General features: G+C 44.1%; 1 protein-coding gene across 1 annotated transcript in view; it reads right to left on the bottom strand.

The window, feature by feature from the left end:
* The window catches only part of FOXP1 (forkhead box P1), a 759,404-nt gene that overhangs the window by 71,936 nt on the left and 665,256 nt on the right, over positions 1 to 22,212 (bottom strand). The window lies entirely within an intron of this gene.

Genomic DNA, 22,212 nt, shown 5'->3' with positions numbered 1-22,212 from the left:
ATTTCTGACTTTCCTGATCTCTCTCTAGCAAGCACAAATATCATATAGCAAAAAGAAAAAAAAAAAAAGGCTCAAAGACTAACATCTCTACCACTCACAAAATGAAGATAAATATTTAAGATGATGGATATTCTGGGATCAATAGATGGCATAATGGTTACATCACTGGACTCCCACATGTTTGACCGTGGTTCAAGTGTTGGACTTGGTGGCTTGAGACTTACTCTGGGTACATGTATGCCCAAAATTGCAAGAGGAGAATGGAGGAGAAAGGGCTGCAGCATGACCATTCCCCTCGGGGGTGATTTCTCACTTTCTGTCTGTCTTTCTGGTGAGCACATGCACCCTATAGCAAAAATCTCTCTTAAAAATAAAAAGATGATGGATATCCTTACTGTCCTGGTGTGATCATCACACGTCACATTGAAGGATTGAGATATCATGCCATTATCACATAGATATATACAACTATTGTATGTCAATTAAACACACACACACACAAAACCCAAACAGATGCCTCATGTTTACAGTACTGCTAATGAATATCTTACACTACACTTCTGACTGACACAATGGCAAATGCCAATGGAAGCCATGGCTGTATTAAATTTTTAACATTTATATGCTTAATTCTTTAACAACTTATGCAAAAGCGATACTATTTTCTCTTTCCTCTCTCTTCACTTCTTAGTTGCCTGCTACTTGGCTATTATATCCTATTTTCCATGAGAATATAAGTACTACATTTGGGATTTCTCAGGCGTGAATATGGGAATACTCTTTTGATGGAAGAATATTCTAGTGCTATCTAGTGATGTCACATGTAGGGATATAATCAGACTTCAGATTTTAAATGGCTAAATTTACAAAAACTAACTGATGTCAACCATGTGTCAAATATAAAATCACCTTGAATGAAGTGTGCTCAGTTACACAACACGATCAACTGAGCCGGCCTTGGAAAGTGATCACAAGGGCCTGACAAAGAGAAGCAATGTAGAGTCGCCACTTCAAAAGAAAACGATCCCTTAAATACCTAGCACAATTTTCCATCTCAGAGTTCATTCTTGTGACATTTTTCATGCTATTGTATGTATATCTCGTCAAAATCAGCTGGAAGTCCAACCACAGTCTCTTGTAGAAAATAAAATGACAGGTCAAGCTTATTCATGTCCTATACTGCAGCATCAGGGGAGAAGGGTCTTAAACCTGCCCAAGGAAGAGCAAATGAGATGTGGGAACAGGAGAAACGATGATGTGAGCGCTGCATGGGCTTTTCCAGCAGCTTTGTAGAAGTGACCTCTCTCCCTTCACTGTCCCTGAAAACACTTCAAGAAGCAGATGGGCTGCTGCTTCCACACTGAAGAGTTGGGAGACGGCGTAGACACCACATTTCTAGCATACTGCCTTATTTTTGTGCTTCTCATTCGCTACGGAAAAACACCACTCTACGTGGGTATCCATCGGTTTTCCAAGTCAGTTGACAATGGGTTCTATAATCCCGACACAAAGAAATGGGTGTTTTATTAAAGCCTATTAAAGGGCCTACCCCAGAGTGAAGAGAGATGGAGTTCTCTACAAACTGTAACACACACGCTTCTCTCTCTCCCTCTCTCATGCAGGGAATCCTTGACTCTCCTTCCCCAGAACGCTCATCATCTCAATTTTCTGCTGCTTTTCAAATCATGTTTAATTAGAGGATTTCACATTCCCTTGTGATATGATATTCATGAGCAAAACTTGCAATTGGAGTGACTGTGAATTAGTCTATTAAGTGCTAGATTTGTGCTTTTAAACAATGACGGAGATTATTGTTATTATCTGCTTTCAATATTGTGCCTCAAGATGTGAACACTACCTTAACTAACTTTGTATCTGAAATACACGCTACTAAACATTTTGGTCCAAGGGTCTTTTTTTTCTTTCTTTCTTTCTTTCTTCGACTGCAGATTATCCTCCAGAAATTCAGGGCTGGCTTTCTGCAGAAGACTCAGGGCATGGCCCACTGGCAGTGTGGTGGGCGAGTGTGAGTGACATACAAATACGCTCTCCTTCTCAGTCACAATTCATGCTCATGAGGACAGGGAAAAAAAATCACTAGTTCATCAGACTCATCATTCTCAAAAGTTGTTTTTTATGGAACCTAATTTAGTTAATTTTAAGAAAACTATTAAGTAAACAGTAGTAACAGGTATATGCGGATAAGCCCAGAATAGAGGATGGAAGGAGAATGACTCAAAGAACAATGACCGAACCTGAGATCAGGGACATGGTACCTAGGGTAAGGGCATGCCACCTTCTTCTCCCGTTGCTGTTCCTAGAACAATGCTTCCCCAACGTTACTGTGGGTATAAATTACCTGAAGGTGCTTTGTACATGCAGGGTCTAATTCAGTAGGTCTAGGGCAGGACCCAGGACTTCATGTCTAACAAGCTCCTGGGTGATCTGGGGGTTCGTGAGCCACAGACCACAGCGTGAGTACTAAGGATCATAGGAGCTCTCCATTCTGTATCTGACTAACAAAATGACCGTGCTTAAAGATACGCCGGTGGGGCTGGGAACCAGCAGTTAGCATAATGGCTATGTCGCTGGACTCCCACGTAGTGGACCGCGGTTCGCGTCCTGGACCCGGTGGCTTAAAATTCAAGCCGGGCGCATGTGCGTGCGTGCCCAAGATCCCGAGAGGAGAATGGAGGAGAAGGGATCGCGGCATGACCATCCCCCCTGGGGGGTGATTTCTCGCTTTCTGTCTCTATGTCTCTCTCTGTCTGGTGAGCACACGCGCCCTATAGCAAAAACCTCTCAAACAAAACAAAACAAAAAACAACAGAAAGACGAAAACAAAAAGATACACCGGTGGGGCCAGCCAGGGGTGTGATGATTAAGGCACTAGATCCCACATGGCCCATGGTGCCAACGAACCCCGGACCTGGCAGTTTGAAAAAGTGCCAGGCACATGTGCATCCCCTAAATTCCAAGAGGAGCATGGAAGAGAAGAGATGGAAGCATGGTCATCCCCCTTGGGACGTGCTTTTCCACTTTCTCTCTCCTGTGAGCACACATGCCCTAGAGTAAAAACAAAGGTATGCTCGTGAGGTACCCTCTCTTATGAATTGTGAAGTGAAAAGCTGGATGGAGACGGAGATGGATACATTAAATTGGGCAGTCTCACCAACTCTCAGCCACACATTCACAAAAATGCAAGCTGACCCAAACTTATTTAAAAACTACATGCAAAGTTTTTTGTTTTGAGTTTTTGCTATAGGTAGCATGCATTTGCCAGAAGAAACTGTGATATAGGAGAAGAGACAGACAGAAAGTAGGCAATCACTCCCCCCAGGGAGAATGGCCATGCTGCAAGCCCTTCTCCTCCATTCTCTCCTTGGGATTAAAGTCATGCATGCCCATGTGCCCACGTGTTTTCTAAGTTGCTAGGTCCAGGACTCGAACCACGAATGTGGCCATTTGGGATCCAATGCCTTGCTTTAACCACTATGCCACCTACTGGTCCAACTTTTTTTTTTTTTTTTAAATATGTCTAACAAAACAGGTAAGGCTGAAGGAAATTAGCAGAAAGGTCATTTTCTGTTCCTGTTTAACAAACACCCAGTTTACATTAACAAAAGAACAGCTGAGTGGTTTAATTGGTAACTATTTACCAGATATTAATTCCATTCATCAGGACTATCCCAGTATAAACTACTGAACCAATGGGTTTGTCAGCATCTTAAAACTTCACAGTCCCCAATCTCGAGATCTGCTTTAGGTATTCTGTAAGCTCGGTTCATATTCTGAGCCCGGGGAGGAAAGGAACAGAAGTGTGAAAAAGAATTGTTAGTCACCCCTTTTTAGGAAGGTGATAGTTCCGGGTTTTTCTAGGAAGCCAGAGTATACCATGGATGTAGGGATTTAATCCACTTGACATAGTACCACACCATGGTACTATGAGAATCTATCAAAGTATCCTAACACATGATACGCGGATGCTCCATGGTAGTCCACACATGAAGGTGGGATAAGAATTAATATTTGCGGGAGGAAGCAGTTCCTGGCCTGGTGGTTATGGCAGTTGGATCCCACATGGCTGACTTCATGGTTTGAGTCCCTGATCTGGCAGCTTGAAGACATGCTGGGAGCCAGTGCATGTGTGCTCAGAATCCCCAAAGGAGGGAACGAAAGAGAAGAAACTGGTAAGACCATGCCCTGGGGTAAGCTTTCTCATTTTCCCTCTCTGTCTCTGGCAAGCACATGTACCCTCTTGAAAAAACTAAAAAGAATACATATTTTTAAAGACTCGCAGATTTATTTTAATTTATATTAGGCAAAAATATATCTAGCATCTCCAACCTCTGATTTTATAATTATCGATCCTTATGATAAGGCTCATTTTATTTAAATTTTAAAATGATCTAATTCAAAGAAAATCATGCAAACAACCAGGTAAGCAGATACTGCAACAGGGCACGTGTTCACATGGCTAAAGTCAGGGGAACCAAAAGCATGTGAAGTTTCCTGGAGAAGATCCAGCTGGGAACTGCCCCTACACCTCCTTAGGTGACAATGACCCCATGGCAAGTCCCTGAAGACATACTTTAACTTGAATTCACACTGTGAAATGGACCTTGAGGTCATCCTGGACTCAGGAGATGCAGCCCCACAGAGGCTACACCAGCAGGGTGCAGTGTGGAGGCACTTGCAGGACTAGAACAGATCCCATGGGACCGAGGGGCCTCACGGGACCAGGCTCTGCCTATGAGCAGAAACGGACTGCTTTCCCCACGGAGATCCCAGGCTGGGTGCTGTGATCACGGTGCTAAGCGTGGCAGGGACTTTCCCCCATCGACTGCATCACCGACCTACCCTCTATCTCCTTTCCAGCTACATGGTGCAAACATGCTGTCTAGACACCTGGACACCAGAGCAGGTTTCAACAGGACTGAGGGGCAAGGAACCACAGCGACAGTATCTCAGTCCGGTCGGTGCACTCAGATCACAACATGGTCCATCGCAGGCACAAAGCAGGCAATGATGAAGGCAGCAGGCCTGCATCTGCTAGGTGCCGAGGGACGGGGGAAATGAAAAAACAAGACGGACCGAGGTCCAGCGCTGGTTTCTGACACCGTAGGGGATGTTCTGAGTCGGTAACTAGGAGTTTACCCCTGGCAGCATTTATACCGGGAGCTCCTTAAGAAAACAGATTGCTTTCCAAAGAGTGCTGTCAGCAACTGCTGTCAATACACACGGGGGCCACTCGTCCCGAAGTTTCCAACACCATGAGGAAGGCATGCTCATGGTGGTGGTGCAAGTGTGTGTGCACTGGTAAGTCACGAGGTCCACGCTGAATCCTGTCCATACGTTAGAGGAACCAACCGTACCCGGAAAACTAAAGAGCAAAAACCACAGCTCCAATCCTAATCCTCATTTCCTGTTCCCTGCAGTATGACATGAAGACAGCATGTGACTTCCAAGAGTGACAACACATTCCAGAAGCAGAGGGACCATCTACCGGGGCCAGAGCGGGAGGCAGGAGACGAAGGGACAGTGGGCTAGAGAGAGAAAGCGGCTCCACACGATTGGGCCCCTGCTTCCTCATCACCTTAGACTTCTACTCCTTACTCCCTGTGAGTGCCTTTTCTATCTCTGTAGTATGAGATGCCGCACATGTGTTCACGGTACACTCTTCTCTGCATTTCTTTCTTTAATTTTTACATAGGGTGCATGTGCTCACCTGAGACAGAGAAAGAGAGAAGGAAAGTGAGAAAGCACTCCCTGCGGGGATGGCCACACTGAATTCCCTTCTCCTCCATTCTCCTCTTGCGATTTCAGGCATGCAGTATGCATACTTGCCTGGTCTGTTTTTTAAGCTGCCAGATATGGGGCTCAAACTGCATAGTCGGCCATGTGGGATCCAGCCACCGTAACTACCATGCCACCAGTTGGCCCTCTTCTCTATCTTTAATTTAGCAAATTTTGGGCACCAGCCAATGGTGTAACGGTTATGTTGCTGGACTCCCATGTAGTCAACCACAGTTCAAGTCGCGGACTCAGTGGCTTAGAACTCACACCGAGAGTGTGTGCAAGCATGCCCAAAATCCTGAAAGGAGAATAGAGGAGAAGGGACTGCAGCATAGCCAGCCCCCTCCCCGGCGGTGGTGGTGGGGATTTCCCCCTTTCCATCTCTGTCTCTCCAGTGAGCACATGCACGCTAAAGCAAAAATCTCAAAAACATAATTGAGCACATTTTATTACCGAACTCCTTTGTGGTGAAAGTATCATGTTGGGATCCTAGATCAGAGTCTCTAAACTGGGAACACAGACTGACTCACAAGTAGGTGGAAATATTAAAATTCCTATGTGCAGGACCAGCAATGGTTATGTTGCTGGACTCCCACACGGTTGACCACGATTCAGGTGCCAGATCTGGTAGCTTGAAACTCAAGCTGGGCAAGTGTGCATGCATGCTCAAAATTCCAAGAAGAGAATGGAGAAGAAGGGATTGGGGCATGTCCATCCCCGTTGGGTGGGTTTTGCTCACTTTCTGTCTCTTTATTTCTCTGGCAAGCACATGCACCCTATAGCAAAAATCTCTCTCAAAAAAAAAAAAAAAAAATTCTGTGTGCATGTGTTAAGGAAATAGAACTTTTTAATGTATGCATACACATTTGTGTACACAGATCTGTCATCCTCCCAGCCTCCAATCTTCATGACATAGTCAATGTGTTAGACATGTATGTAATTAATGAGTACACTTAGTAGGAATGCATATTCACATTATCTGTAATGTTAGGGCAAATAATCAAATAAGTTTAGAGGTCACTGGCATTGATTGTGGCTGCAAGTTCTCACCCTCTGAACTCTCTACCCAGTTCTCTAGCTGGGCAGAGCGTGATCATTGAACAGACAGCTGCGACATTTGATCTGGGCCTGAAAGTATCGGCAGGACTACAGCTGGTGAAAGGAACAAAACCAGAGCATATGGAGAACTGAGGCACAAAAAAAGGAAAATCAAAAAGACAAAACCAGAGCATTTAGAAATCCCTTCAAGAAACACAACGGAAATGTTTTAAACGCTTCATTCCATAAAACATTAGGTCGTTGAAAGTCATGACTTGTACGTTTTCCTGTGCAAAATTGCGTCATGACCTTCCCGACAGCCCGATAATTTGTACCGGACCACAGTCTTGAGAATTGTTTTCTCTTTGAAATGACAGGTCTTTGCAGTGAACTACAGATTTTCCTAAAGAGTGGGACTACAGAACACTTGTCTGTCACTGGAGCTTTGGCAGGGGAAGATTACCACTGCAGCATAAGGCCCGCAGTAGGATGCTCCAACGCAGCGGTTCTCAAAGTACGGTGCCTGGGAACTGTTAAAGAAGCAATGTCACAGGTGCCACACCCCAACTTACCACATCACACACACTAGGGGTAGGTCCAGTGACCCACATTTTAGCAGCCATGCAGGTGAGCCTTCTAAGGGTAAGCTAAAGATCGAAAGCCACTCTTCACAGGACCCGACACGTTCTCTCCTGCTTGGAGCATCCGCACGCATTGACCAAGGCTTGCCAGGCATTCCTACAGCTCGCCGCAAGGCCAAAGTGTGGCAGACAGACACCTGCTCCAAATGGGTGTTTGGCCTCTGGCACCTCATTCTTTCTTCTGAAGATTTCGTCTAGTCTCTAGGATGAAATTCAGCACTTCCTGTATGCCAGGTCACATCGGAGTAGGGGACGGGGAAGGGAGAGGGCAGCAGCAATGGACGAGAGAGAGAGAAAAGCTTCCCTTTCTGGAGATAAATAAATAAGTAACTCACATGAGATGTCATGTGTGACGTTCTATCAGGGCTTTTTTTATTTTTAACAAAGCAGACGCCGTGCTGCACTATCATACGTGTCTCTCTCACTGCAATTACTGCTCCCGGGTGCCAAGCGTCTGCTGCTGTGTGTCTCTCTGCACTCAAACTGTGAGCTCCGTAACAGGAAGAACTAGAACTAGTATAATCAGCTTTTAGTTCCCAGAACCCGGAAAGTTAGTATATAATAAATGCTCCGTAAATGTTGTTTGAACCAGTAACTAAAACATGTCCTAACCCATTTAATCCTCACACTTTAACCTATGAGGCAAGCCCTGGTCTCAAAGCATCCCAGAGACGGACATCTGAGGTCACCGAGATAAAGCAACTGAAGCGGGCAGCCGACACTCCACAGCTCGACTTGGGAGCTCACACTCTGAACCCACTGCACCACACAGCTGCCCTCACTCCAGGAGGGGTGGGCCACGATGCAACAAAGCCCACTCTGCCTGCCTTGGGCCTGTGCACCCACTGTGCCCTCAGCTTGGAGTGCTCTTCCCTTTCTTCATGTCCCCTCCAGGATCACTGAGGCTTTACCAGACTGACTCATCCGTGCAGTAACCTTACCCCACTGAGTACCATTCAACTGCTTCCCTGTTTTTTTCCCCCAAATCTTAGCTGTGATTTTTTGTTTTTATTTTTTTTTAAGAGTTGTTTTTTTTTTTCCGACTTAAGGTGCACTGCCTTAGGATGCATATGCTTGCCAGAAAGAGAGAGACTGGGGCAGTGAGCGGGAAAGTGAGAAATCATCTCCTAGGGAAAATGGTCACACTGCAAGCCCTTCTCCTCCTGGGATCTTGGGCACGCACGCACGCATGCATGCACTCGGCGTGATTTTCAAACCACTGGGTCTGGGACTCAATCCGTGGTTGGCTATGAGGGAGTCCAGCGACACAATTGCTACGCCCTCTGCTGGCCCCAGCTCTGTGTTTATATTGTGTAATTATTTCTGTGTTCTGGTTCTCTTATGCAAAGTCAGCTCCATGAGGAGACTGTGAGGAGCTCACAGCTATACCCTCTCTGAGGACAGACTGTCCTGTATCCCGAGAGCTCAGGACAACCGCCAGCAAGTGGCCAGGGTTCGGCAAGTTTGGGTGAATGGATCTGCGTCAGTACTGTCCGGTGACTTCTGTCCCACTTAGGAACACACTTTTTGTTGAGCTCTGCATAACTTCCCATTTATCCAAAGTTTCTATTTCTGACTGTACGTTCCTCTAATTTATTCAGACACCACTGGATTATTCCAGCTCGTGGTGTCAATTTTTTTCTAATTAAAGTAAACTGCCATTTATTTCTCACACTGATCTTTAACATGAGACATCTTGTTCTTGTCATAAGTATGACTCACAGGGGAAAATGTAAGTTGAATATAGGGGCTCATAAGTACCAGGATGTTTCCATCATTATTTCAGACATAAAAGTGGAGACAGAGCCAGAGATGCCTGCGTGAGGCTTGGCTCGAAGGTAATAATCTGGGGGTAGTATTAGCCTTTTGGATGTTTGACCCAAAGTCCCACCAGATGACTAAATGACCCCTTGGAATGCAAATACATTTACACTAACACTTCAGGTTTTTCTCTCCTTGTGCCATAATCTATCTTCCAACTCAACCTCCATAGCCAAGATGTACAAATAGACCCTATATTAAAGATTCTTTAAAGATACACCTCGAAGTATTTTTAAAAAGAAAAAGAAAGACGAGGCTGCCATTAGACTGAGTTCCTTGAAGACTATAAAAGGAATGAAATTTAAAGGTCATAAAAGTGTGTCTATTTGTTTAGGGAAGTTTTACAGGTAGTATAAATATCATCAGCTACAGTTGCTATGGGTCTGTTTGTTTACCAAACAAGAACACAAATAGTTACACAAAAGCAGAACGCCATTTGGGTGGAAATGAAGAAAGCCTTCTGGTACAGTCTCCACTATGAGTTCTAACCTGTCCCTATTTTTCACTTTATTAAGTGGGAACTCTCTGCTGTCTTGATCATTCTTGTGCATTTCTTACATTTCCAGGAAATGTCATACTCTCAGATTTCTAAGTCTAATGATGACTTTTTTTTCTTTTCTCTTCCCCTTTTGGGCTTAACAATCAATTGATCGATCAATCAATCAATCAAAGAGAAAAAGAGAGAACAACAAAACCACCCAGTCCACCTAATATTTCTAGTACAACCAGGCAGTTCTTAAACTGAGTGACCCCATGAACAACCACCCAGAAAGGTCTGTGTGTGCTTCAGTGACTCTCTAGAAGCCGGGTGAGTTTCACACACCAGGAATATACCTGCAGAGTTAACCACGCGCTTCCAAAAATTAAGGGGAAAAGGCAACCCAGCAAGGCTGTCCTTGCACTTCATTTCAGTGGAGAATGAGCGTGTATGCACGTGAGTGTGTACGGAACGTGTGCATGTTCCAGCTCAGATCCGCAATAAGTCATGCTGCACAACAGGGGCTGCTGGAGCGAGGCCTGTTCTTCACACCACGTTGACCACAGGGCCCACCCGGCACAGCCCGGCGCCTGTCTGCGAATGGGACTGGCTGCCATATGGACGAAGACACTGAACAAGCTGTACAACTCTTGGCGACATGTGCCCAGGGGATTGTCCCCTATTACCGCCACCTGGGCTGTGGCAATTGTGTGCTGCGTGTGCAGCGGCACCGAGCAGCCCATCAGGATGTTATTTTTGAGTACCCATAGAAAGGAAAATTACAGTGAAGAGAATTCGCTGGCTAGCGTATCTGTTGCTCTATTCCCGAAATAGTTTCCCCAAGGAACGGTTATCTTCTTTATTCACACAGGCAGAAGTGACAAGCTGGAACACATATTAACAATTTCCCTTTGTGAGCTTCCACTATTGTTTTAATGAGGGGAATATACTTTATAATATACTTAGGCCCTGAATGATTACAAAGGAGGGTGGAATAAAGAACTTTAGGAACGCTGTACATATGTAATGCACTCATCTGCATTACCCCTGTGAGCCAGTCCTGGGAGGGGGAGCTCCCTGGGAAGACTCAGAGCCAGGCACAGATAACACAAGGGAAAGAAGAAAAAAGAAAAACAAACAAAAACACACACACAAAAAAACCCCACTAGAATAACAATGCAAAAAAATAAATAAATAAAAGGAGGGGGACTAGAATAATAATGCAAAAAAAAAGCACATCTTTGTGGGGACATACAATGTGTTCCCTCCATTCTATGTCCCCGCTCAATATAAACCGAATGTCGGCACTCCATGGCAGAAACTCAGAGATGAGAAGTGACAATAGCAGGGAGGCTGACCATAGGCACTGAGACAGTCATGGAGGCGGTAGGCGATGGAGAGGGAGGAGGGGATGGGGGAAGACAAAACATTTAACAGACACGTGAATGGAAAGTTATCTATTGATGAAGATGGACGTGGTAATATCTTTGACTTGAATGATATGCACTGCATCCATGCTGGGAAAAATCAGATTGTATACTGTTAAGATGCACCGTAATTTAAAGATGCAGAGTGATTAAAAGTTAATTTAGGGACCATAAAATAGTAACAATAATACTAAAAAAAATTTAAATGACCTTGTTGGGAGTGCCAGTCTCTTTTTCTTATGGAAGAAATAAATATTTTCTAAAGTTTACTTTTTTAAAAAAGCATGCTTGCAAATCTTGAAAAAGAGCAATCTGACTTCCACGGAAATCTTCAGCATGGGTCCCCCAGTCCCCCATTCCCTCCAGCCTGGTCCCATGACTGGGTTAACAATACAGGACTCTTTGCTGTTTTTTACGCAAAGGTAAAATGAACACCAGAAATTTCCCTAGCAACACGGCCTTCTGAATGGAGACCTTTGGCTTTTCTTTCCACTGTTAGAAGATTCCCAATGTCCACCCCTAAAAAGTTTCTATTTATTGCATCTGAGAGGCAAAGGTGTACATTTCAACCAGAACCCCGTTTTACAGGGAAGAGGGTATAAATGAGGACAACGGGCAAGGCCAACAGGGTGCCCCAAAGGCTGCTGCACACCTCTCCTGCCATGCGCCTTTTCCCCACGCCCTTGGCCTAAGATGTAAAGGAGGCTGCCATGCATCTGGGGGCGGGCCACATGCCCTTCCACCCGCCAGTAAAGCACCTGCAGAATGGCGAGGTGCCAGCAAAGGGGTGTGGCCAAAAGCCCGTATCAGCAGCCACAGTGCACCTGAGCAGAATGTCCTACGTGGTCAAAGAAGCCGGGGGTTCCAACATTACCCTGGGTGAGAAATCTGGCTCATCGGACCTGAAACATCCTGCCGTAGAGATACCTATTATACAGCACCCCAAGACAAAACTGAAAATCAACCAAACTTCAGAGAAACTTATAAAATGATCATGACTCTCCAGACCAGTGATGTCATTTTATTGGAAAGCATTTATCATTGAAACACAATAAATAGGAAAAGATTTATAGAGTCTAATGATGCTGTGTTATGGTAAAAGGCACTTTATTGAGGTAAGACACAACAGCTGTTAGAGAATAATGGCTTTTTTTTTTTCTCCTCCTTTTAATCACCCCACAAAGTGAACAGTCAAGAAAATCCATAAACCTTCCCTTTATGGCATGCCAATATTTTAAAGATGTTCTCCCCCTTGCCCTCCCAGTATGTGTGAATGACAGGAGGTGACACGACACCCTGTCCCACTGCCCCAAGAGAATCCTTCCTCCTACTTCTGAGCCCCCAAAGCCACTGGTTTTAAGCAATGAGACAAAAAGATCTTAGCGCTTGAATTCACATTCGTTGTCAAGCACCAAGCAGCATCTTTGGGGTACAAAGTATTTCGTTCCCCACCCCATGCCATGCTTCTTTCTGACAGAAGCAGGAACGTTTTTGCTCTACACTGGTTCCTTCCCCCGCAGACGGACAGGAGACAGGGGACGCTGCAGGAGGAACAACAAGCACCTACGGTTTAGAACCCGCAGCAGCCACGCCCACTTCTCTTCCCTGCCCCTTTCACCTGACCAGACATGCCCAGTCCGCTCTCTACATTCTCCACGGCTCATCACCTGTCTCCAGCCTCCTGACTTTCCTGGCTTCTAAAAGATGAGATGGAGCAGAACTGGCAACAGAACTTCCCTTTGGGGCGTCTCCCAAGTGATGGCTAAATTGTTTCAGTCTGGCTCCAAACTCCACCCTCGGAGGTTATAATTAGGCCTTTATCCCTGAGTTTTACCCACTGGACATTCTAATCACAGCTCCTGGCTGGAATCAGGATGGTTCTGATGGGTTCTAATGGGCAGCCGACCTGGGAGCCACAAGACATGGAAGTTATTTCTAGTGCTTAAGGAACAACGGGACCAGGGGCTTACTGCTAGCATGGTGCCTCCGTAGATGAGACACAACCAAGTTATCGAATTACTCTGGGTTTTACTGACAGCGGAAAGAGGTACTCTCCTTGCATACGAAGGCAGAACTGGGAACCAGAATCAGGGAGCATGAAACAGAGTATCAGTAGCAAGGCCTAGCAGTCCTTCATGTACTCTGTAGGGCACAGAGTTATAAAATGTTACGTTGTCACCGCCATCACACAGAAGAGGAAAACTGAACCTTAACCAGGTGATGCCACTGGCCCGTGATTTCAGAGCCAACGGGAACGAAGGCAAGCCTCAAGCCAAGGTCTCATGGGTCACTTTCTTTTTTTTTTTTTTTTTGAGAGGTTTTTGCTATAGGGCATGTGTGCTCACCAGGAAGACAGAGAGACAGAAAGTGAGAAATCACCCCCTAGGGGGTATGGCCACGCCGCAATCCCTTCTCCTCCATTCTCCTCTCAGGATCTTGGGCATATACACACGCCCAGTGTAAATTTAAGCCACAGGGTCCGGGACTCAAACTGCGGTCGACTATGTGGGAGTCCAGTGACAGAGCCATTACGCTAACTGCTGGTCCCACATGGGTCACTCTTGAGGAGAGAGAACTAAGGGGCCCTGGGTCTTCCAGCAACAATGCTCCCACTCTGCTGGCTTACACAAGAAGGTCAAGGCCACTAATTTTGTGGACTATGTCTGGGATATTTATCAAATTTGGAAGAGAGGGAGATTCCGTTCTTTCTAATAGCATCAAAACCCCAAGTGAGGTGGCAGCGCTTCTCAAACTTGAATGTGGATGCCAAATAAACTATATTTCAATAAAACTTTATTTATGAAGGTAAGCACTGGGGCAGATTTGGCAGGCAGGCCCTAGTTTGGCAACTTCTGTCACAGATCACTGAAATGCCACAACACATTTGGTCAGAAGTAGCAGTAATAATTCTGAAGACAATTTAAGGCAACCCGAAGACACGTTTTCCAAAATACTCAGTAGAGATTTGCGCTGACTAGCTTGCTCAGGGCTTTCAACCAAAAGAAATACAAAACAAATTATTATCAGATTTTTGAAAAACAGAAAAATACTGAAACGAAGAACTATTTCACTCCCTGGGAGCTAGGACTTACTGTCTAAATTTCTGGTTTGTGTATCCAGAACAGGTCTGAAGACAGCTTCTCCAATTTTAGCACATAAACCAAGAGCACCAATGTGTATTCATCAACACATAGCTGTTTTTTTTTTTTTTTCTTTTTTAACAGGGTGCAGGGGCGGGGGGGGATAAAACACCAGGCATGTCCCCATTCCAAAGTGGCTAGCCTTTTGGAAAGAGAAGGGCCAGTAAACACAAATGTTATTGTTATATAGTCAAATACATGGCAAGATGTCAGGATGCCACAAATCAAAACCAGAGACTGTGGAGCAAGTGAGCCGGTCTACGAGTACAGTAGCCACCCAAAGAGCTTTAGGGGTATTTGAGATGGGCACCAGCTGGGGCCTACAGAAAAGGCAGACACCAATAACACACAGGACCATGTCAATAAATGAGAATGAAAACGAAGGGGCGAATCGTGTGTGTAAGTTTTAACAACAACAACAGACCCAACCTCTTTCACAAAATGCCTAAGGAAACCTTGGAACCGATATTTTGAAGAGTTAGGAATGAGAGATGCTCAAGTTGTGAGACATCTACTTATGGTGGCTGGACGGAAAGCAAAGGACTGGGAAGGATCAGAAAAAAATGGCACTTCTCATTTGGACTCCAGAGGACAGCTGACGAGGAATAAAGACGGTATATAGTGTGTCCAGTGAGAAAACACAAGGTTTCGAAGGCAGAAAGGAACGTGAGGGAACTTTTTCAAAAGAGGGAGGCTTGTTTTGCGCTGGCCTGTGTGCAAGTCCTGAATGGGGTTCGTTTTTGTTCTTCACGTGCTGTTTGGCCATGAATGATTTATATCTCATCAAGTCCCTCCTCCTTTCATGAAAGGACTAGTAAACGTGTACCCACCATAAAAGGGAAAACTCTACGTTCCTGGAAATGCAGTGATGTGCACACAGTAGGTTCCAAAATGTTCTCTTTAAATGGAATTGCAATTAAATTTAATATTTCTTTTAGGGACATTGGTTTTCATTTATCAAAGTTAAATGCATTGTGCATTGCTTAATAGTAGGGATACGTTCTGAGGAACGCATGGCTAAGTGATTTGTCACTGTAGAGCACCATGGAGTACACGCACACCCCGCTGGTGGCGCAGCCTACCGGACACTTGAGCTATTAGATATGGTAGAGACTGTTGGTCCTAGGCTACAAACCCGTACAACAAATGTACTATGGGACTGAATACTGCAGGTGCTTTTAACATGACAGTATTTGTGTACCTAAACACACAAAAAGAATACAGCAGAAAATACAGAAAACAGAACACTTGCATAGGGTATCTACTGTGGGTGGAACGTGGGGAATGCCAGCTGCCCCGCGGAGTGAGTGAGTGAATGGGGGGTGGACCTGAAGGCCTAGGGTCCTCCTGCACACCACCACAGACTTTATAAACACTGGACACTGAAGACAACACTAAGTTTATCATAACGTTTCTTTCTTCAATCACCAATTAACCTTGCCTTACTATTATTTTTCTACTTTATATACTTTTCTATTTTTTACTCTTTTGTTAATAACGCTTAGCTTAAGTACACTGTACAGCTATATGAAAATATATTTTTTATATCCTCATTCTATAATCCTTTTTCTATGTAAGAAAAAATGATTTTTTAAGGTTTTTGCTATAGGATGCACACAGTCATTGAAGAGAGACAGAGAAAGGGAAAGTGAGGAGTCACTCCCCCAGCAAGGGATGGCCACACCACAATCCCTTCTCCTCCTGGGATTTTGGATATGCATGCATACACATGCACCTGGCGTGATTGCCAGGTCTGGGACTTGAACTGTGGTCAGCCATGTGGAAGTTCAGTGCCTTAACTACCATGCCACTTGCTGGCCCTCTATTTTTTTAATTAAAATTTTTAACTTCATAAATTATTTTGTTACAAACTAAAACATGAACACATATCTTAGCCTAAGCCCATTGAGGGCCAGATCATTGGTATCATCTCCTATTTTGACCCACTGGAAGGACCATGATATGAGTAAACAACCTGAGATCGAATCAAGCCCAAGAAAGAAACAGAGCAGTCAAGAGACATAGAAAACCTGAGAAGTATGAGGCTGCTGCTGGTCTAACACAGCTCACACACACTGTCTTAAAGTAGCACTTTTATAAATGGAAGAAGTACACATCACAGTAAAGGTAAAGGCCCAGCAGTAAGGTCCCACTGTGCGCTTTCACACACACACACACTGGTAGGCCCAAGTTCAGGAACCAGGTTGTCCTGAATGCACTGGGCACACACGTGATCTGGACTGGCTAGAAAGCTAGGGACAGGGTGGTGGCAGGGGAGAAATCAAGGCATGGTAAGATTCCTTGTCAAGGGGACTGCTCCTCTCCAACCTGAAAATAAATCTGGACTCACTTTTTTTTTTTTATAATTATTTTTTAAATTGTTATTTATTAATTCATTTATTTTAATTTGACCACACACACACACACACACACACACACACACACAGAGCAATCAAGTCACCAGGTCCAGGACTCGAACCATGGTTGGTCATGTGGGAGAATCCAGCACCTTAACCACCATGCCACCTGCTGGTCCCCTGGTCTCACTTTAAATAGTATAGTAAACATACGAACCAGTAACATGGCCACTCATAATCGCCATCAGTGTTCCACATTACACTGGACTGTTGGAAAAGTCACAATGCACTTTTGAATAGAAAAACACAGAAAAAATACGTCAAGACTTTTCCAGCCACCCAATACGTGGTTCTATTGGCCATACTTTCCGTCTGGCAGTGCAGGCCGTTTATCGCAGCAACACCATGAACACCTGAGCAGTGCTGACATAACACCACCAGGCAATAGGAATGTTTCCAGCTCCGCTATCATCGGGGAGGACCACCACTGCATGTGAGATCTGGCATTACGTGGCGTGTGACTGCACCCACCGCTAAGCTGAACGGAGACGTGACAGACTATTTTATAAAGTAAAAGACAAACCTGAACTTGGGACCTGAATAGCCACGAACCAATTCTGACCCTAGGTGACTTATTTTATGTCTATGATGCACTTTCCTCATCTGTAAAATGGGTATAATCCTTCCTGCTTCCCAAGTACACATTAAAGATAAGATGAGACGGGAGGATAAAATGAGATGTCACTCCACACGCAGGAGTCAAGCTAGTGCGAGGCAGCGAGAATGAATTGATTCTACGTGTGCTCCCTTGCCTTTCCCTAGTGCACCATCATATAATGTGATATTTAGAATTTTAATTCAGGCAATTACTTAAGTAGTAATTGCTATTTGTATTTACATAGCTGCTTTGATCCAAGAAGCTCAAAGGGCTTTACTAAATTTCGCATTTTAATAAATGTTTCATTTGCATTCTGTTGATTCTGTTTACCCACACCAAAACTTGGAATTTCCTAAAGCTAGACAGTCAGACAAGTTCAGGAAACAAAACAGTTATCTGTGCGATTACAAGGATCCCAGGTCTGAATTTTGTCCCGTTACCTAAGAAGTAAAGACTCTCCGCTGCCAGGGACTAACAGGACTGTAGGAAGCTCCTCACTGCACCTGCCATCTCTCATAGTCACCCCAAATCTCCCATCTACGGACTGTGACTCTCTCAGGCACTGATGGCAGGGTATGTCGAGTGCCCCAGAGAATTTATATACCATCAGCACAATAAACACTATGAAATTGTCGGGAGAAAATCAAAGCGAGATGCACAGTGTCAGTACTGAATTCTAATGATGCTGAATGTCCACAGCTGCATGGGGACAGGAGCTTAGCAAGGCCTGATCTGAGCGCTGGCACCTGCCTCACAAATCACACGGGCCGGGCCGCTCCTCCCGTGACAGTGCTGAATATTGATACCCGTCTCTACCCTGCTCAACAGGGAAGTGGGTTTCTATTGGCAATCTTTCCCAAAGTGTGTTTTTTCCCTTCTCTACACTCAAGGGTTTACCCTGAATGATTTAATTATAATTTTCCTTGTGTAAGACAAATTAAAGAGGAGAGTAGGAGTGTCGTGCCAAGCACATTATTTATCTCCTTAACAGATTGCAGCTCACCAAACCCCAGAGCTGCTGCTGCGGCGGCTGCTCACAGGAGCCAGCAAAATGCATCGGGGCAAGAGCGGGGAGAGGGAGTTTTCCAAATGGCCTGGAAATATGCAACGCAGCGGAGATCATTAGACGTCTCCCTACTTCTGAAACAAACAAAAACTCTCATCCCACTACCTTCTTCCAACAAACGTTCACAAAAAGCACTCCCAGCTCAGTTCAGAAAGAATGCTCAAGGCTGCAAGCCCAAGACCACGTGAGTGGGGCTAGATTGTCATTCAGTGTGACAGGGCTCCTGTGTGTTTAGACAGTGTTCCATGAGAACGGGGGGGGGGGGGGGGGGGAAAGAGGGGGGTGGGGGGGGAAGAACAGCACACGGAAATCGAGGGAGAGCTTGGGAGGACATAGATTCTGCAAACGGGCTTGTGATGAAAGGATGAAACTTCTCCAAGGCAGAGACAAGGAACTCCTGAGATCATCCACAGTTCAGAGTACAATGAGCACTTATTTTTGTAGTGATGGCTTTATCTGAACCATTTTCTATCACTTAAACTGGTTATCACAGGTTGATTTTTAAATTAATCCTAAGGTAATGCTACGTAATATTCATTTAAAGTGGTATGTGTACACAAAGCTAGCTAACTAATAACAACGGAGTTTTTGACTTTTTGCTATAGGGTGTGTGCACACGCCAGAGAGAAAATGAAGAGGTAAAGTGAGAAATCACCCCCTGGGGAGATGGCCATGCCACAGCTCTTTCTCCTCCATTCTCCTCTCAGAATTTTGGGCACGCATATATGCACCCAGTGTATTTTCCAAGCCGCCAGGTCTGGACTTGAATTACATACACAGCCATGTGGGATCCAGCTGCTTTAATCACCACGCCATCTGGCAGGCCCCTAAAGACTGATTTTTTTTTTTTTAAATGATCAATTCTATAAGCGTAAACTTATGGAATTATCTTTCACTTAAGGTGTTTGTCTGGTTAGCTCCATTCAGTTAAAATGTGCTGACTAGAATTTTCTTTTACTTGAGCCACATCTAGGAACCTATCAGATGAAGTAAACTGACAGATTCAGGAGATTAAGTGGCAGCATGTAATTTCAGAGTTGCCTCCATTTGCTCTGGAAAACTCGGCTTGTTTTTGCATCCAGATTAAGACTTACTGAACTGTGAATTCTTTTCTGGTCCATATTCTAATTTTGGCATGTATCATAATGAAGATTAAGCACAACTCTGGTGCAGACAAATAAAGACCATAACAAATTTCAAACAAACATAGTCTCTTCGAATTAGACCGTCTCTTAGATCCATTTACTTTCAAATGTGCCTTAAGACATGAAAAGGTCTTTTCTTCTCCTACTTGTTCCTAGCTGATCTGTCACCTGACTGCAGATATATAACCTTTTAGGAGAAAACTGAGCGCAGCACATCTAAACAAGAGGAGTTTTCTGTGTCACAGGAAATCTGTGCAGGCTCCACACAGCCGACAAGATTGCAACAAATACCTTAAGTGCATCAGTTGGCATTTTTCAGTGTACGGCCTCCCGCTCTGCCTATGGATAAAGATGTAATTCAACCACTCTGCAGTAAATGCATGGGATCAACCTCCAGACATCAGAAGCCAAGCACAGCAAAAGATGACAGCCTAGAACCTTTTCTTCAAAGCTATTTAAGGTTTTCTATTTCAGAATAAAATAAAATAAAATTAAGATACTATAGGAGATTATAAAGGAAGAGCTATGACTTGCTTCTGGACACGTACACCTGTACTTGCTAGCAACAACAGAGAGTGTATTTTAGTGCATTTTGCCCAGTGACTCCAAACTGATTCCTGCCATCCACCATCCTAGTCTTCAAACTCTTCTAAATCATTAAGTTTTCATTTTTGTTTTTAAGTTTGCTATAGGGTATATAGGCTTGCCAGAGAGAGAGAGAGAGAGAGAGAGAGAGAGAAAGAGAAAGCCCACCCCCTGGGGGGATGACCATGTCACAATCCCTTCTACTCCATTGTGTTCTCAGGATTTGGGGTACACATGCACAAGTGTTTGCATGTTTTTCAAGTCACTGGGTCCAGGACTCAAACCACAGAGTTGACCATGTGAGATCCAACTGCGTTAACCACCATGCCACCAGCTGGCCCACCATTAAATTTAAAGATCTTTTAGTTCTTCGATGTCTACCATAGAAATTCAGAAATGATCTTCAAAGGATAGTTGCAAATTTTAGATAAAATGTACATATTCTCATTTCTGATAGCTTCTCATGCTTTTTAATGCTTGAACATGATACATATACATATATCTGTATATCTGTGTATATATACATATACAGATATATGTATGCATGTGCAAGATGTATATAAGGTGACCTCAAAATGTTTGCAAAAAATAGAATTAAAGTACAAGTTTACCATGGTACAAAAAAATAAATTCTGTGCCATTTTTTTTGTTCCTAATAAACATTTTCCATGGACTTTTTGAAGATCCTCTCTTATTTCAGGTTTTTTCCCCATATAAACATCTAATTAAACCAGTAAGCTTCTTAACACTCAATGTTTTGAGAAATACATGAAATTATGTATTGTAATTGTTTAACTGAAATTTATCATTTAAAATTTTTGGAGTTATTATTATTTTTTTTTTTAAAAAAGGAAATACCTTTTTTTTTCCCTATAGAAACAGCATTTACCTTCATAGTCATGTACTAATGGGTCATTGGAAAAGTCGTGACATAGTTTTTTTCTTTTTTTTTTTTTCAAGAATTATTTTGTATTGATTTATTTAAATGTGACTAGGGGAGGAAGGGAAAAGAAGGGAGGGAGGGAGGAAGAGAGAAAGCGAAAAAGCAAGCCAACAGGTCTGGGACTCGAACAGCGACTGGCCATGCCAGAGTCCAGCGCCTTTAACCACGCCACCTGCTGGCCCCATAACATAGTTTTTCTATGCAAAAATATGTTATGACTTTTTTGATAACCCAAAACTTTTTTCCCCTACTTTTTAAGGTTTTGCCATAGGGTGCATGTGCTCGTCAAAGAGAGACTGAGAGAAGGGAAGTGAGAAATCCTCCCCCTGGGGGGATGGCCACGTCACAATCCCTTTTCCTCTGTTCCCCTCTCAGGAACTTGGACACACACACATGCACTCAGCCTGACTTTATAGCTGCTGGGTCTGGGTATCGAACTGTGGTGGACCATGTGGGAGTCTAGTGCCTCAACCAACTGTGGCTGGCCCCACAGACTTTTAATCTCTCTTTCCATGTATGTATGGAAGCTCGGCTATGAAATACACAGGAAACAGTTTAAAACAGCAAAGGGAAAAGCTTCCCACTTTATAAGTATTATAAGTCCATTTTTAAAGTGCATTTCGGCATCAGTATTAAGGCTCCTGGGTGCTAAGACAAGAGCATATGGATTAATGACCCATTTTCTTAGACTTCATGCTAACATGACATAGGTAAAGCTCAAGGCACTTAAAAAATATTTTAAGTCTTAATTTTCAAATATGGATACAACACTTGAGTGAAGGCTCCACCACATCCCATGATGAGGAGAGTGTGCTGTGGGTATCTGTGTGTGTATACACAACGGACCCCTCCCATCTCTCCATCCTTCGAAACTTCCTTCACTGAGCACCTCTACGGAAAATGCCACTGATGCTGGGAAACAGCCATTAATAATGGGGAGGCTGGAGGGGGGGGGATGGCTCTCTGCCCTCAAAGGGGACAGAGGGAAAAAAGCAAACTCTGTGTCTCCTCAAACCGTGAATCAGAATTGCCAATAGCAGGCACTACTATTCCCTCCGAAGGTGCTTAGCGCCAAGGAATTGAGCTTGTATGGAGTGAGCCCTTGGCAGGAAGAGCG

The sequence above is a fragment of the Tupaia chinensis genome, unplaced genomic scaffold, assembly GCF_000334495.1.
Source record: "Tupaia chinensis unplaced genomic scaffold, TupChi_1.0 Scaffold000570_1, whole genome shotgun sequence".
Lineage (NCBI taxonomy): Eukaryota > Metazoa > Chordata > Mammalia > Scandentia > Tupaiidae > Tupaia > Tupaia belangeri.
Note: the sequence above shows the minus strand (reverse complement) of the source record. Positions and strands in the feature narration are given on the sequence as shown.